This window comes from Vulpes lagopus, chromosome 11, assembly GCF_018345385.1.
Source record: "Vulpes lagopus strain Blue_001 chromosome 11, ASM1834538v1, whole genome shotgun sequence".
NCBI classification, from domain to species: Eukaryota; Metazoa; Chordata; class Mammalia; order Carnivora; family Canidae; genus Vulpes; species Vulpes lagopus.
In genome coordinates this window covers 62,887,732-62,904,137 of record NC_054834.1, presented here as the reverse complement: position 1 = coordinate 62,904,137, position 16,406 = coordinate 62,887,732, and the positions used below count along the sequence as shown (strand labels likewise).

At 50.0% G+C, this 16,406-nt stretch overlaps 1 long non-coding RNA gene across 1 annotated transcript; it reads right to left on the bottom strand.

Moving 5' to 3' along the window:
- Positions 1–5,220: 5,220 nt before the first annotated feature.
- On the bottom strand, positions 5,221–6,627 carry LOC121501408. The gene is made up of 2 exons (XR_005990598.1): positions 6,370–6,627; positions 5,221–5,810 (listed from the first exon to the last, which is right to left on the bottom strand). It is a non-coding gene; the product is annotated as an uncharacterized LOC121501408 (long non-coding RNA).
- Positions 6,628–16,406: the final 9,779 nt, after the last annotated feature.

The following is a 16,406-nucleotide window of genomic DNA, read 5'->3' as shown; positions in this document are numbered from 1 at the left end:
ACCGGCCTCAATGTCTACAGGAGCCACTGCCTCTCTCCAGCCATGCGACAGACTGAAACTATTGGGACAATATTAGAATGTTCTCTGAACCGTTCCCGCTTTACTCCATTCGAGTTCCGGCAGCTAGCGGAGACAGATGCTACTCTCATCACTCTCCTGCCTCGCTCCGATGAGGATTAATGTGTAACATCAGAGAGAGGAGTGAGTATAACAAGGTCTGACGGGGCGCCCGACGTCTTCATTCCTTTTACTCTTCACTTCCTTCCTTCCCCTTCACCCTGCGTCTTTTTTTATTGATTGATTTCACTCGACAAATAGACATGGTGCACTAGGCTGTGTGCCCCTGGGGTGGGGTGGGGTGGGGTGGGGAGAGAAGAGATGCAGAGGCTCCCCTCAAGCATCTCATGCTTCAACTGGGGAGACAGACAACAAACCCCAGGCAGAAGCCAATCCGGCACATCCAGAGGCATGGAGCCTTGACGGGCGGAGAACATTCAGGAACCAGCTAGAGCAGAGAGTGGCAGCGCTCAAGGCTGGAGCGGCCAAGCCAAGGGAAGGCATCTGGACTTGGGCCCATATCAATCCTGTCCTATTGATCTTGCACCGTAATATGCCTCCTATCCACCCTTGACCGCTGCCCTGCTCAGACACTCATCATCTCTCACCCGGATGTTACCTCCTTCCAGACCCGCACCGATCTGCTGTAGCAGTTGAATTCCATGGTTTCAGCAGGTGACACTACTTGTGTTATTGCATTGGAGGGACGAGGGAGCACCTAACAGGATCCCTTGCCTCTCACCCGAGTACTGGTTCTGAGGGGCTTTTCCTTCCCATGACCATGTCTGGATATCCAGGCTCCACCCTGTGGGTGTTTTTATGGCAATGGGGGGTATATCTACTTAGGTCAGGGGAGAACGGTTTGCCAAACAAGGCAGTATGAATGAGCTGCATCGAGCCATCCCCTGGCACAAGCAGTGGTTGGTCTTCAGCAGGGAGGGCCCCTTCCAATGCAGATTCTCCCCACTGACCCCCCAACCCCGTACCCCCCACCATTGAGCTCTTGCCTCAAGCCTCCTCCAAATAACCTCAGCTAGGACTCACCCCCGACCCCTAATCATCACTTTCTGGCAGGGTCCATATACTCTTTCTTGCTCTTCATCCCTTCCCAAGTTTTTATATGTGGATACACTGCCACCTATTCATACAAAGGGTTTTTGATGACTGATATGCCAAATGAATAAACAAACAAAACAAAGCATAAACTTTGTGTCCTTTCAAGATCTGGGCTCATGCAAATCCAAATGTTTGGCTTTCCCAGCTAGGGTCTTGAATGAAGTTTCAAGAGCTTATTTCCGAAGACAAAAGTAAGCAAACATTTTCTCTTTCATTTCAACCAAGGAAAAATATCCTAATCATCTTTTTTTTTTTTTGAGATTTATGTATTTATTTTAGAGAGTGGCAGGAGTGGGGGTGGGGGGAAGCATCTCAGCACAGAGCCTGACTCCAGGCTCCATCCCATGACCCATGAGATCATGACCTGAGCTGAAACCAAGAGTCAGATGCCCTAGACCCATTGAGCCGCCCAGGTGCCCTGAAAAATACTAATCATCTCGAGGCAATGCCAAAACAGAACAAAACACTCACACTGATCCTGGGCCACTTACTAATCTTCCTGATTCCTCTGGTTTCAGGTGTCCTCATCTATGAAATTGGAATCAGATTGGTGTACAGATTAAAGATCAGAAAAAAAATAAAAATAAAAAAATAATAAACATCGGGTAAGGACACCATCCAATCAGTACACCTGCTACTTAATAAATAGCAGCTAGTGCCTGCCTGGCTGGCTCGATGGGAGGGGCCTGCAGCTCTTGATCTCAAGGTCATGAGTTCAAGCCCAAGAGTTCAAGCCCAAGCCCCACGTTGGTTGTAGAGCTTACTTAAAGAAATAGGGACGCCTGGGTGGCTCGGTGGTTGAGCGTCTGCCTTTGGCTCAGGGCATGATCCTGGGGTCCTGGGATCAAGTCCCTCATAGGGCTCCCTGCATGGAGCCTGCTTCTCCCTCTGCCTGTACCTCTGTGTCTCTCATGAGTAAATAAGTAAAATTTTTTAAAATAAGGGATCCCTGGCTCAGCGGTTTGGCACCTGCCTTCGGCCCAGGACATAATCCTGGAGTCCCAGAATCTAGTCCCACATCAGGCTCCCTGCATGGAGCCTGCTTATCCCTCTGCCTGTGTCTCTGCCTCTCTCTCTCTCTCTCTCTCTCTCTCTGTGTGTCTCTCATGAATAAATAAAATCTTTAAAAAAACAAATGAAAAATAAAAAAAATTAAAATAAGCTTTAATAAATAAAAATTATAATAAAATTTATAATAAATAAGTAATAAACATTTTTTAATCTTTAATAAATGGGATTCCTGGATGGCTCAGCAGTTAATTGTCTGCCTTCAGCCCAGGGTGTGATTCTGGAGTCCCAGGATCAAGTCCCACATGGGACTCCCTGCATGGAGCCTCCCTGCATGGAGCTTCTCCCTCTGCCTATGTCTCTGCCTCTCTTTGTGTGTCTCTCATGAATAAATAAATAAAATGTTTTTTAAAAGTCTTTAATAAGTAGCAGCTACTGTTTTTACCAAAAATTATTTAATTACTGAAAAGCCAAGAGGAAATCATGAAGTCAGATGTGAGGAGGATTGCAAAGTGCTCCTAACCTCAAAGAGAAATGAGGCGGGAAAACTGCTGTATAATGGGTGAGCTTGATCCCCTACCCCAGAGAACTGATGTCTAGGGAGCACCCACATGCACACCGTTGTCATCCGGGTGTCCTCCCCGACGTGGCCCGGCCTGTCCAAAGAGATCTGGTTTATTATACTCTGAGCTGCAGGAAGGAAGTCTGTTCATGAATCAGAGTCAACAGGGAAGGGGAAGAAGTCTCCAGAGTATCTCCTCATGCCGTCCAAACAGTTCTGACAAGGGTGGGGAACCACTACACAGTCCTGAATGGGGTGGAGGACTCCTTGTTCTGGGAGGACCGTTCTGTAACTAGATCCAAAAGGCTGCCCAAGAGGTGCCAGAGAGAGGGGGCTACTCCGGCCTGTCGGGTCAGCCAGCTCAACCCTGGTGGATACTGGGTGGAGTCACCAGATGTTCCTGCTGGATCTGCCTCCCTTCCACCATGCAGAGAACAGGGAGCTTCCAGGCCAGGTCCTGAGATAGAAATGGGAGCCCCCAGGGGGCACTGACCACCTCTGAATCTGCAGAGCTGAGGACCCAGCTGGAGGACGCAAGGGCTGTCTCAGCCCCACAAAGAGGTAGCACCCGATGTTCACTGAGCACAGACAACCTATGGGCACTATTTGAAGTGCCTTGTACTTATTCTCTTGCTGAATTTAACAAGCCTATGGGACTAGGTGTTATTAGCATCGACTATCCAGGCCAACTGAGGCTCAGAGGGATTAAGCAACTCGCCCAACCTCACACCACTAGTAAGTAAGTGGCAGGGTCAGGATATAAAACCTAGATGCTCTACAGCCCATGCCCTTAACTAGTGCCCCACCCAGCATTACCCCCCCAACCACCACCAAGTGCTAGGCCAAGCATGAGCTCTGGAATGGGGTTGCTATGAGTATCAATTATCAGTAATAGGAATGGGGGCAGGTGCCTCATTCAAAAGGCATCATTGAGTAAAACAAGAGAGAAGCTTTGCTTTCCAGTCTGCAGTGGGTCTCTATCTCCCAGCCCCATTCACCCGACCACCTCCCCACCCCAGACACAGGCGGTCTCCAAGAGGAGACCACAAGAGTCCTGTGGGAAGGCAACAGGATTTTTCAGTTGTCCAGCTCCCTCAGGGTATAAAGAACAAGAAATAACTGAGACCAATGAACACTGTACTTTAGTTGTGGGGGAAGGCAAAGAGAAGCAGAGACTGGAACACTTTCATTGGTGCTAACGGGGTCGGATGCAGGGACTTGGAAATCCACTGGGAGAAGCGGGGAAACTTGGCCCCAAGTGCGATCCCCATGTGCCAGGGGAGCACACACATGATGGAAGCCTCCCCTGCTCCTCCAGGGTGCCTCCCTGTGCCCCTCTACCCTTCCTCTCTGCATCAGCCAGAATCAAACACGTGGGGAGATGAGGTAGGTCCATCAGAAGCTATAGACAGAACACTGGACAGAGAAGCAGGAGACCCGGGGTCCGGAGCCCCCCAGCCAGGCCATCTGGAGCAAGTGCTAATGTCTCTCATCCCTCACTGGCCGCGATGCTGGGCCCCTGGCCAGGCCTGATGGTGATCCAGGACCCACCGCAGGTGCGAGAACCTGCCTTCTGCCCACCTCCCCTCTCCCCACACAGCGGCGGGCAGGAAAGGCCTAGATGCAGTGCACGCCCTGGGAGTTTCTGCTTGGAAGCTGAAATGGCCTGAGAGTGACTCAGAAACCACGGATGTTCTCGAGGCTGATGGGTTCGTATAGATTGTGGAGGCAGCTCTCCTCGTGGGCTGCGAAACCACAGGATGAGCTGTGACCACTCTCGAGGCAAGAGCCACATACTGCGAAGGGCTTTCTGCCCTCTGCGTCTTAAAGCAAACACAGACGCCACTCCCTTCGAGACAAAGCTGCGTCTGGGGATACAACAGGCCTTTGCGGTGACCCTCCTGGAATTCTCAATGAGCACATCATATCGGGTATGAATACTGGCAACGGTAATGACAGTCATTTCCCGAATGTTGCTTAGGGGCCAGGTGTCGGGTTAAGAGCTCAACATGTTCTGTATCATCATTTCATCCTCACAGCCACCCCATACAGTGGCTGCTATCGTTTCGCCCACTTTAGAAATAAGGAGTTTGAGGTCTAGAGAGATGAAGTAGCTTGACCACATCACATGGCCAGACTTGCCACTCAGGTTGGCAGGCCCCAGAGCCTGTGTGTTTTGTTTTGTTTTTTCCCAGAGTCTGTGTTTTAACTACACTTTCATGCTATGGTGTCCCTCTTCCTGTGCCAATGTGACCCTCCTCCAGGAAGCCCTCTCTGATGCTCCCCCTTCCTCCACACAAACGTCCTCTCTCCGTCCCCTGCAGTCTCACAGCATACCCTTTTTTTGTACCATCCTTTGGACATCTCTCTTATGCCACTTTGATGTTATTTCTTTCCCAGCCTCTCCCTGGGAGTATAGTTCTTGGGATCAGATGTGGGGGGAACAATCTACACTAGACAAACTCACACGAGACTGATTGATAAACCTGGAGTGCAATTTATTAATTTACACTGAGAAATGAAACCACCCAGCAGACGGGAATCCTGAGGTTGACTGGTCAGCACAACCTCTTTCAGGAAGGGATAGACTTTTGGGAAAGGTAATCAATACGAGAAGGTTGTTCAGTATAAAGTCAGAGTGAAGGGAATTGATGGATTGACACTTAGGTAGAGCCTGACACACCCCTCTAAGCCTCCCACTTGCCAAGGGGCCAGAATATCCAAGGCAGGGATCCCTGGGGGTGTCCTCTTCTCTGGAGAGTGATGGATTTTTCTGGGTCCTCGGAAGAGCCTAGCTTTCTGGCTGTTGTGACAGTGACTAGCTTTCTTGCTAGCTCGCTTGTTTAGGTTATTTCTGCATATTTGAGGGAATTGAAGGGGAACTTCCCATTTGAGACCCACTGAAGAAGAATTAACACTACACCGCCCTTTGCAGAGCCTTGACGTCCACGATGTCAGCTCATCTCCACGCTGCCTCTCCACGGGAGGGACGGCGATGGCAAAAACCATGGAAGGCAGACAGCCTGGGTCTGAATCCCAGCGACGAGTCCATTTCCCCATCTCAAAGCTGGAAATAATAATAGCATCCGCGTCATCAGTTGTGGAGAAAGCGCAGTGAGTTAGTACACATGAAGTGCTTAAAACAGTGTCTGGCATCTGGTAAGACCTTGATACTTGTTAGTGATGCTTAATAATTCATTTTATAGATGAAAACACTGAAGCCCAGAGAGAGAAAAAGTCAACTAAGATCATGCACGCAGCCAGGAAGTGGCGAAATGATCATTCAAAAGCAAACTGCCTTTCTTTGAGCATCCAGGCTTTGTGCCCCCCCCCCCCAGCCAGCTCCTTATTCTTCCTCCTGCACAAGAATCCCAAAAGGATCAGAAATGCAGACACCCGGGCCACCTGGGTGGCTCAGCAGTTTAGCGCTGCCTTCTGCCCAGGGTGTGATCCTGGAGACCCTGGATCGAGTCCCATGTCGGGCTCCCTGCATGGAGCCTGCTTCTCCCTCTGCCTGTGTCTCTGCCTCTCTCTGTCTCTGGGTCTCTCATGAATAAATAAAATCTTAAAAAAAAAAAAGAAATACAGACACCCACCCGCCCACCCCATCCCCAAGAATGGGTAACCTTTAGAAGGATGAAAATAACAAGGTCTGGCGAGGACACAGAGCAAGCCGAGGGAGTAGGTAGGACCGGTCACTTTGGAATGTGTGTGGCAGGTTCCCAGGGTGCGGGGGCACAGCGATGGAGTCCGCCAGGGTCCGCCGGGGAGGAGCACCACTCTGTGTGTGGGTTTGTCCCTACTCGGTGGGGCAGCTGGCTCGGCACTCTTGCAAAACTGTTGTCTTTGCTTCTCAAGGTGGAGCTTGAAGACCGCAGGTCAGACAGCTGAGAACAGAAGGTGGACTGAGAGTCGGGGAGATCAAGGAACAGGCTGGACACCCCATGAGCTCTAACTGGAGCCCCACAAGGAAGGGCTGGATCCCAGAAGCTCATGGCAGCTTTTGTTGCCTCTGTCACGGAGGATATGGTGGGTGTTTTGCAGGAGCCTGGATCTTTCACCACCAGCTAAACACATACACACCTGGCTCAGCGGGAGGAACCAGCTGCTCCTTCCCGTCAATGAGGTGGGTCAACAGAGCAGCCACGACAGGTACGAGCAACAGAATGGCTGCTGCTTCCCTTCTGCCCTCCCAATCCCCTCAAGAATCCCCCTTGTGGCCCACCCTAACCAGAAACACATAAGGAAGGGAATTCAGTGTAGACACCACACCTCCCCCAGGATCAGGCAATCCCACCCTAGACATTTACCCAAGAGAAATGAATGCATATGTTCACCAAAAGACATGGGCAAGAGTGGTCATAGCAGCTTTATTCATAAAGCCCCAAACTGGAAGCAATTCAGCTCAAAAATGCCCCTTAATAGGCACCTGAGTGGCTCCATTGGGTAAAACGTCCGCCTTTGGATCAGGTCCTGGGATCAAGTCCCGCATCAGGCTCCAAACTCTACAGGGAACCTGCTTCTCCCTCTCCCTCTGCTGGGCCTTCCCCCTGCTTGTGCTTTCTCTCTCTTACTCTCTCTCTCTCTCTGTGTGTCAAGTAAATAAATTAAATCTTTAAAAATAAAAAAATTTTTGAAAAAATGCCCATGGATAGGAATATGGATAAATAAATCGTCCCACATTCACACAACGGAATACTGCTTTGCAATAAAAAGAACAAACTATTGGTACACACAACATAGATTAATGTCACAGACATGATGTTGGGCAGAAGAGACCGGTCACGAAAGAACATATGGTGTACAATTCTATTTGTGTGAAGCTCAAGGACACGTGAGACCGATTGGTAGTGACGAAAATCAGAGTGATGGTTGACTACCGCCAGGACGGGCGAGGTGGGTGAGTCACCAGGAGCACCTGACGGAGCCTTCGGGGTCCCTGGAAGTGTTCTGTATCTTGAATTTGGCGGTAGTTATTCAGTTCTTCTCATATGTGAAAATTCATTGGGCTAAGCACTTAAGGTTTGTGCCCTCGACTGAAGGTCGAATGAAGCTATACCTTCATTTAAAATGGAATGCAGGGGGAAAAAATTAAAAAATAAAATAAAATAAAATGGAATGCAGGGGATCCCGGGGCAGCTAAGCAGTTAAGTGCCTGCCTTCAGCCCAGGGCGTGATCCTGGGGTCCCGGGATCGAGTCCTGCATCGGGCTCCTTGCATGGAGCTTGCTTCTCCCTCTGCTTCTCTCTCTCCCTGTGTCTCTCATGAATAAATTTAAAAAATCTTTTTAAAAAATGGAATGCAGGGCGCACCTGGGTGGCTCGGTTGGTTAAGCATCTGCCTTCAACTCAGGTCATGATCCCGGGGTCCTGGGATTGAGCCCACATCGGCCCTCTGCTCAGCCAGGAGCCTGCTTCCCCCTCTCCCCCTCACCCTGATCATGCTCTCTGTCTCATTCACTCTCTCTATCTTAAATAAATAAATAAAACCTTTAAAAAATAAAATAAAATAGAATGCAGATTCCTGGCCACCCCCAGAGGTACTTGCCAGTTCTGATGCCGCTCAAGGACCACTCTGGGGAGCACAGCTCTGAGCCTCATTCTTCAGTTTGCTCCCCATTCTGTATAGCTGGTCATCTTTGAATTTATCCTAATACCAGCTCTTTCAAGGACAGAGAACATCCAACTTTAATCCTACTTCTCTGGATTTGAAAAAGCAACTCCTGTTCAAAAAAAGTCACCCCAGGTAGTGGGACTTAATCAAACAACTGTCCGGCCTAGAAAGGGGCATTGGAAGGTGTGTTAACAATCTCTGAAAGTTGAGCTGCTCTTGGTCTTCAGATGTCGGGTAGGTTAATGGTTTCCCACGTTCACAGACCATTCCAGGAATGGGAGCTTTCCTGTTTTCACAACACTCTCCCACATCCGGAACACGGCTCAGCCCTCCCCTGGCAGGAACCCACCAGCACAGCTGCCGTCAGCTGGAGAGGCTGAGTCCCTTAGGGACAGGAGGTCCTCACCCCGAGATGGGGAGGTGTCCTCCTTACAGAAGCTCTTAAAGTTCACAAGATTCCTGGACACAAATGGCCCGAGCTTCTCCACAAAACCACAAAGGAGAATAATTCCCTTTCTTCCCATTTGAAACCCAGCTGTACCCAGGGAGCAAATGTGCACCTTCATGCCTGTATCCCCTCCGAGCCTCAGTTTCCATCCCACAGCAGCGCCTGTGGGCCATGCGATGCCACATCCTGATGGAGGGAAGGCAAGAGATAGAAAAATCCCGTGAATTTACACAGTTCTCTACAACTGGCCAAACGAAGCTTTTCCTGTCCCCCTCCCCCAGCTGGAAGGGATGCAGGCAGAGTCCTTTGGGAAAGGTTTGGTTTCAGGGTCCCCAGTGAGACCTGATACCTCCCAGAAGCAAACACAGGGAGGTTACCAGCTGCTCATCAGCGTGCACCTGACAGGTACCTGGGCTCAGGGGAAATGACGCCAAATTGACAAATTAAGTGATTAGGCTCCAGCTCAGCACCTGAACAAGCAAGAGAGGCAGTGGTGGCACAGGGATGCCCAGACTCCACCTCGCAGTCAGAGGCCTGAAGCTTCTGGAAGAGCAGACACAGATTAAGTGTCATTTCTGTGCAGTGTCCCCCTGCCCCCAGGGGACAAGTCAGCCCTCCCTTCCATCTACCAAAGTCAGGCAGCCAGGGCAGCGGGAGAGCTGCCTTCCCACACTGCGACTTGGGCAACTCATAGCTGACCTGCCTCACTCCACCCCTTGCTGACAGGCCCAGCCTGTGAGCCATATTAGCATGCACAGGAGAGGCCTGAAGTCAAATCTGGAAACAAAGAGATCCAAAGCAAGCAACGAGATTGGAGGAATGCCGACAAAGGGGGCTCCGAGAAGCAGGGCGGGCAGATTGATCCAGAAAGGATAGCAGGAGCTAAGTGGTACCCGCTGAGCTTTGCACATGGCTCAGTCTACACGCGGTCACGCTGATGGACAGGGTCTGTGGAGGGTATGGATATCTCAGGGATCAGGGCCGATGCACCTGCAATTCCCTGGGATGGGGGACCTGATGGGTGAAGGGCCCAGGGCTGGAGTTAAACCCATCAAAAAGGAGCTGGGACTGGGGCGGCCTCATGCCTGCAGACAGTGTCCAGGGAAGTTGGACGCTGCCCCTGAGGCTGGACTGGGGGTCCCGGGGACCACCCCTGGGAATACTGGCTTAAAAACACTTTCCAGAAAGACACACAGTCTGGGCTATTTGAGGATGCAGCCCTGAGTCACTTGTCCTGATTCCTCAAGAGAGGAGACTCCAGGAAAAGGGAAAGAACAAAACTGCCTTGGGACTTCTGCTTAAAAGCTTCAGTGTCAGTAAGAAGAGAGCTGCTCCTCTCTCAGCCCTGACAGGAGATCCGCCCTGGTGGGAAGGGGCAGGGAGCATCAGCAGGAGAGCAAGCAACAATAGCTGAGAGACAGGAGGACACCCTCTCGGGGGTGCATTTGGGAGGCACTGGCCCCCACCAGGTCTGCAGGATTGAGGCCCGGGGGTAAAGGTCATTGTGATGTCTGCCCAGGCCTGTGACAGCCACCCCTCGTCCACAAGCCTCCCTCCAGCTGTGACACACTCTCCCTGCGTGACTGTGAACACATGCCTCCTCCTCTGAGCCCCCTCCTCAACCAGAAAAGAGGAATGAAATTGCTCTGAGCTTTCTCCCACAACAGCAGGAGATTCAGAAACCCTGTGCTCTGAATCTGCGTAGCGCGTCCCTGTGCCCTCTGCCATCAGCATGGCTGCAGGCCCAATAGCGCCGGCATGGAGCAAGGGCCTCTGGGTGGGAATGGCTGCAGTGCTGAGATGCTGGCATGTGTGCAGGACCAAACAGCGGCCCAGGCAGGGGGAGAGCCCCTTGTTAGCCCTGGGCCCCAGCACCTCGTGGCTGTCTGTGCATCACTGGGAGTACCGTCACCCTTCATGTATTAAAGTGATCTGAAACTTTGAACAGGCCACATAGCACCTGGGCCTGGCTCCTCACAGAGCCCTCTGTGCCACCCAGCTCCTGCAGAAAGCCCCTTGCTCTGTCCCTTATTGCCTCACCCTGGCCAGCTCCTACTCATCCTTCAGAGCATGGCTCAAATATCCCTTCTGAAGGACACTGTCGCTGAGCCCCAGGACAGAAACACTGTGGCCGGTACTCTTCCAAAGAATTTATCCTTGCCTCTAACTACACATTTGTGTTGAGGGTGACTTGATTTCTGAGTTTTCCCCCTACCACTCCAGCAGGTAAACATTCACAGCACATAATGGGGGTGGCCGACTTATAGTCACTCGACAACCATTTATGGAGTGATCGCTGGGTGCCAGGGGCCACAGATACATCAGTGACCACAAAGACAAAATTCTCTGGGTCTTGTGGAGTTGAAATTGTAGTAAAAAGAGACAGCTGTGGGTATCTGGGGGGCTCAGCTGGTGAAGCGGCTGCTTTCAGCTCAGATCATGATCCAGGGTCCTGGGATCCAGCCCCCGCCTTGCTCAGCAGGAAGTCTGCTTCTCCCTCTCCCTCTGCCTGCTGCTCCCGCTGCTTGTGCTCTCTCTCTCACTCTCTCTGGGATAAATAAATAAATAAATAAATAAATAAATATTTTTAAGATTTTTTAAAAAGATTTTATTTATTTATTTATTCATGAGACACAGAGAGAGAGAGAGAGAGGCAGAGACATGGGCAGAAGGAGAAGCAGGCTCCACGCAGGGAGCCCAACACGGGACTTGATCCCGGGACTCCAGGATCAGGCCCTGGGCTGAAGGCGGCGCTAACCGCCAAACCACCTGGGCTGCCTGTATAAAATCTTTTTTAAAAAGCCAATAAACAATAAAGCTAATTAATAGATAACTTACATAGCATGTTGGCAAGTTAGGAGTGCTGCAGAAGACGGAGGAAGTAGAGCGGATGTGGGGGTGCCAGGTGGGAGCACCGAGGTGCAGGATTAAGCAAGAGGCCTCACCACAAAGGAGGGCACCCGAGGGGCCTTGGGGGAAGCAACGACTTGGCAGAGGGTGGCCAGTCACTGCCACATCTCCAGCCTCTGGCCCCCTGCTTAGCACCCAGTAGTCATCCAGGAAATTACTGAACAGAATAGATGGGTAAGTGGATGGACAGTCCTTGTTTAGCTGGATTTTTTTCTTAAGACTTGCATTTATTTATTTGAGAGAGAGAAAGACAGCACAAGCAGGGGGAGGGGCAGAGGGAGAAGCAGACGCCCCCCTGAGCAGGGAGTCCAATGAGGGGCTTGAACCCAAGACCCTGGGATAGTGACCTGAGCTGAAGGCAGATGCTTAACCAACTGAGCCACCCAGGCGTCCCTGTTTAGCTCTGTTCCATGCCCAGCCAAGACACTGTCATTGGGACCTAGGGGACCGTAGAGGTCATTGTGGGGGACCCCTCCACCCACATCTCTTCCCCCTGCCACTGCTCAGCAGTCATGTGATTCAGGGTTGGCTCTCACCTGTAGGGCCACCCTGATGCATCCAGGACCAGGGAGGTGGGGTCATGCTCCTCTCCAGAGACTAACTCGGGATCTCGACTTCAGTCTATCATCCTTGGGGTGCCAATCACCGAGCTCAAGAGGGGGTTGACCTAAGGCACCCCAGAGAGAAGGGAAGGACTTTTCCCCCACAACGGGGGAAAGTCCACTTTCTCCGGGAGATGGAGAAGCAGTTACACTCAAGTCATTTGGGGTTTAGTTTTCCAAATACTCAATACTTCCGGGGGTTGCTTCCACCCCCACTGTGCTGCCTGGACCCCTCACCAGGCACCTGGTCCCTTTTTGCCAAGGTCATGGAGGAGTCTCCCCGGTATCCTGTCTTCCGTGTCCTTGAGCTCAGGGTAGCTACTGAGATACATGTTGTACAAAACCCTGACTCTGCAGCCACAACCAGCTGCCGCCCACGGGAGGGAGAGGATAAAATCTTCCACTGAAGCGAGACGGAGGGAGGGTCCCCAAGGTCCCGCCTGAGCTGGGGGTCCCACAGGTCCCTCCGGCTCAGCCCCTCCCGCCCGGGGCCCAAGAATACTGGCACTCGCTCCACCTGCCACCTGGCTACTTCTTATTTCTTAGGTGGGTCCTGCCTCAGGCAGAAAATTCCTCTTTTTTTAATTTTAAATTCTAAATTATTAAAGAGGTCATATATGCCTTGGGTTTTAAGAAACAAAACAGCACAAAAGGTTATGTAGTAAAAAGTTAAGTCTGCCGTGACCTGGGGCAGGCTGGCTGCCGTGGGCCCAGAGGCGGGGCGGGGGGTATTACTCACGGCCACAGGCCCCTCTAACGACTCTGAGATGCGAGGCCGGTCCTGCGGCTGGACCCTGCTGCAGCACCAGCCCTGCCCTCTCACTCCCAGCACAGTCCTTCCAGTACAAAATTCTGGTAGCTTCCATTGCCTGTGTTGTTTATGTCCTTCCAGAGGTGGCCTCTGCCTGCCTCGGTGAGCGGACAGTTACATACATTCCATCCCACAGGGTTGGACACAGTACTATACACCAGTGCATCCTTCTGCCCCTTACCTTGCTGAGACTTAGTATCTTTGCTAAGTTATTGTTCCTTATGAGAACATGTAAATCTGGGCACCTGAGTGGTGGCTCAGCGGTTGAGCATCTGCTTTTGGCTCCGGATGTGATCTCAGGGTCCTGGGATCGAGTCCCACGTCGGGCTCCCTGCATGGAGCCTGCTTCTCCCTCTGCCTGTGTCTCTGCCTCTCTCTGTGTGTCTCTCATGAATAAATACATTTTAAAAATTTAAAAAAAAACACACATAAACTTCTTTCATTCTTTTTTTCTTTCAAGTAGGCCCCCCCACCTGGGTGGCTCAGTAGGTTGAGTGGCTGCCTTTGGCTCAGATCATGATCTTGGGCGCTGGGATCAAGCCCTGTGTGTTGGGCTCCCTGCTCAGCTGGGAGTCTACTTCTCCTCCCTCTGCCCCTTTCCCCTCCATGCTCTGTCTTGAATAAATAAAATCTAAAAAAGGAAAAAAAAAAGTAGGCTCCACACCCAACATGGGGCTTGAACTCATACCCTGAGATCGAGAATCCCAAGCTCTACTGACTGAGCCAGCCAGCCACCCCTTCTTCTGTTTGATGACTGCATATGGATGTACTAAAATATATGTAGCTCTGGGTGCCTGGGGGAGCTCAGTTGGTTAAGTGTCCAACTCTTGGTTTCAGCTCAGGTCATGATCCAGAGTTGTGAGATTGAGTCCTGCATCAGGCTCAGCACTCAGTGTGGAGTCTGTTTGAGATTCCCCCTCCTCCTTCCTCCCCCCACTGCTCCTACCACCACTCATGTTCTCTCTCTCTAATAAAATTAAAAAACTGTAAATGTATGTAGCTAATCTCCTATTGACAATATATACTACAAACAACAAGGCTGCATTGACTATCAACCTACAGATGTCTTTGTGCACATTTTAGGAGTTCCCGAAGGATAATTTCCTAAAAAGTAAAAAGTAGTTGGCTTAGCCCATTCAGCATCTTGATTTCAGCTCAGATCATGATCTTGGGGGTTCTGGGATCAAACCCCTAGTCCAGCTCCATGCTGAGTGTGGCGCCTGCTTGAGATTCTCTCTCTCCTTCTCCCTTGACCCCTCCCTACTTCTCTCTCTCTTTCTCTTTCTCTCTCTCTCTCTCCTCCAAAAAAAGTAAATTTGGGGGTCAACAAACATATTCATTTTCAATTTAATAGCTTCTATCAAACTGTCCTCCAAAATGGTCAGACCAATGAACACTCTCTCCCATAATGAATGAATGCCTGCTGTCCCCACCCTGGAGAGGCAAGAAAGTCACAGGCCCACTTTGGAGGGCATGGAGTAGGGAGCACTAGCCTGTCATAGCACCATTGTCATTAACAAGACCGAGGACCAGAGTGGTAAGAGGAAGGACTTTGAGGTCAAACAGAACAAGACTTGAGTCGAGGCTCTCTTACTTACCTGCTACGTGCTTCAACCAAATGCCTTACCCCACGGACCACAGTTCCCCAACATATAAAGTAGAAATTAAAAATCAGATGGCTCAGGTGGTTAAGTGTCCAACTCTTGATCTCAACTCAGGTCACGATCTCAGGGTTGTGAGGTCGAGCCCCACATTGGGCTCTGCACTGGACATGGAGCCAGCTTAAGGCTCTCCTTCTGCCCTGCCTTCTGCTCACATGCTCTCTCTTAAAAAATTTTTTAAAGAAATTAAAAATCATATGCATTTCACAGGGTCATTATAAAGAGTCAATAATAAAGGGTCAGTTCTGGAGATCCACTGTACAACAGTGTCTATAGATAATAACACCGCAGTATACCATTAGAAATCTAAGAAGGTAAATCTCATGGTAAATGTCCTTACCACAATAGAATAAAAAGAACTGGTTCATGTATATACTTTGACCCCAAAATGGAAAAAAAAAAAAAGAGCCAATAGAGATCATATATATACAAAGCTGCTTATACAGTGCCTGGCACGCAGTGGGAGCTAATAATGAGAATTAATTTTTGTAGTAGGCAGCTCTCGGAATCTGAGTGCCCTCTTTGTCCATGAAGGGCTTTGATCTGGATTTGGCTCAGGCAAGCCCCCGAAGAAGCACCGAGCACAGGCGCAGGGGACAGGGAGGGGACGCAGGGTTGGTCTCAAGGCTGAGGGGGGTGGGGGAGGGGATGGCGGAGTCCAGAGAAGTCACCTGGCTGGGACTGGTTCAGGCCTCAGGAAAGGTGGTAGCTGAAAGGGCAGGTGGTGTGGAGGAAGAACAATGGAATAGGAGGTCAAGTTAGACTGTGGCATAAGATAATTCAGTTTTTCCTAAAAGGAAGGGGGGTGGTGCAAGATGATCTTGAGGGATTTTTTTATACTATTAATTCCTTTTTATCTTATTGTACATTGAAAAATATAACCAACACATTAACAGATGATTCCAAGGGGACTCTCGCTTAGGATAATGCTGGAGTAGGCGTTCAAATGTTTAAGAAGTGAGTTGATTTACATTTAAAGATTAAGTAAATCACAGTACATGATGTGTGAGCCACAGTTAGCCCCGAATCATCATGGTGATCCATGAATGACTGAAGTTCTTGAAACACTGGCACACAACGCCAGTTAGGGAATTTAGCACAAGTTCTGGAAGCAGACAGCCAGCAATCCAAACCCAGCTCTGCTTTCTTACCCTGGAGGCACGTGGGCTAACCCCACTGGACGGTAGATTCCTAATCTGTAGAGTGGGGATAATATTAGTTTTTACCCACAGGATCATCGTGAGGATTCGATGCAATTGCACGCGTGACACACCTCGCGGCCTGGTGTGTAGTAAACACCTAACAAATGGTGGTCACTGTAATTATTAAACACCTAACAAGAGAGATCATTTCTAATTACTGTAATGGATGTAGGCTGAAGAGTTTTGACTTTCTTTTATAAGCAATAATAGCGGTTTTGTTTTTATAGAATGCATCCTGTTGTGAAAATAACATCTCAACAACATTAACAAAGAAGATTCTTAAGCAGAAAGGAAAACCACTCATTCTCCCACCCTTAAATAATTTTCGTTTTTGCATATTCTCTACCAGACTTTGTCAACATGAATACTGACTGTTCATGGTTGCAATCACAGTGTTCATGCAAATTTCGTATCCT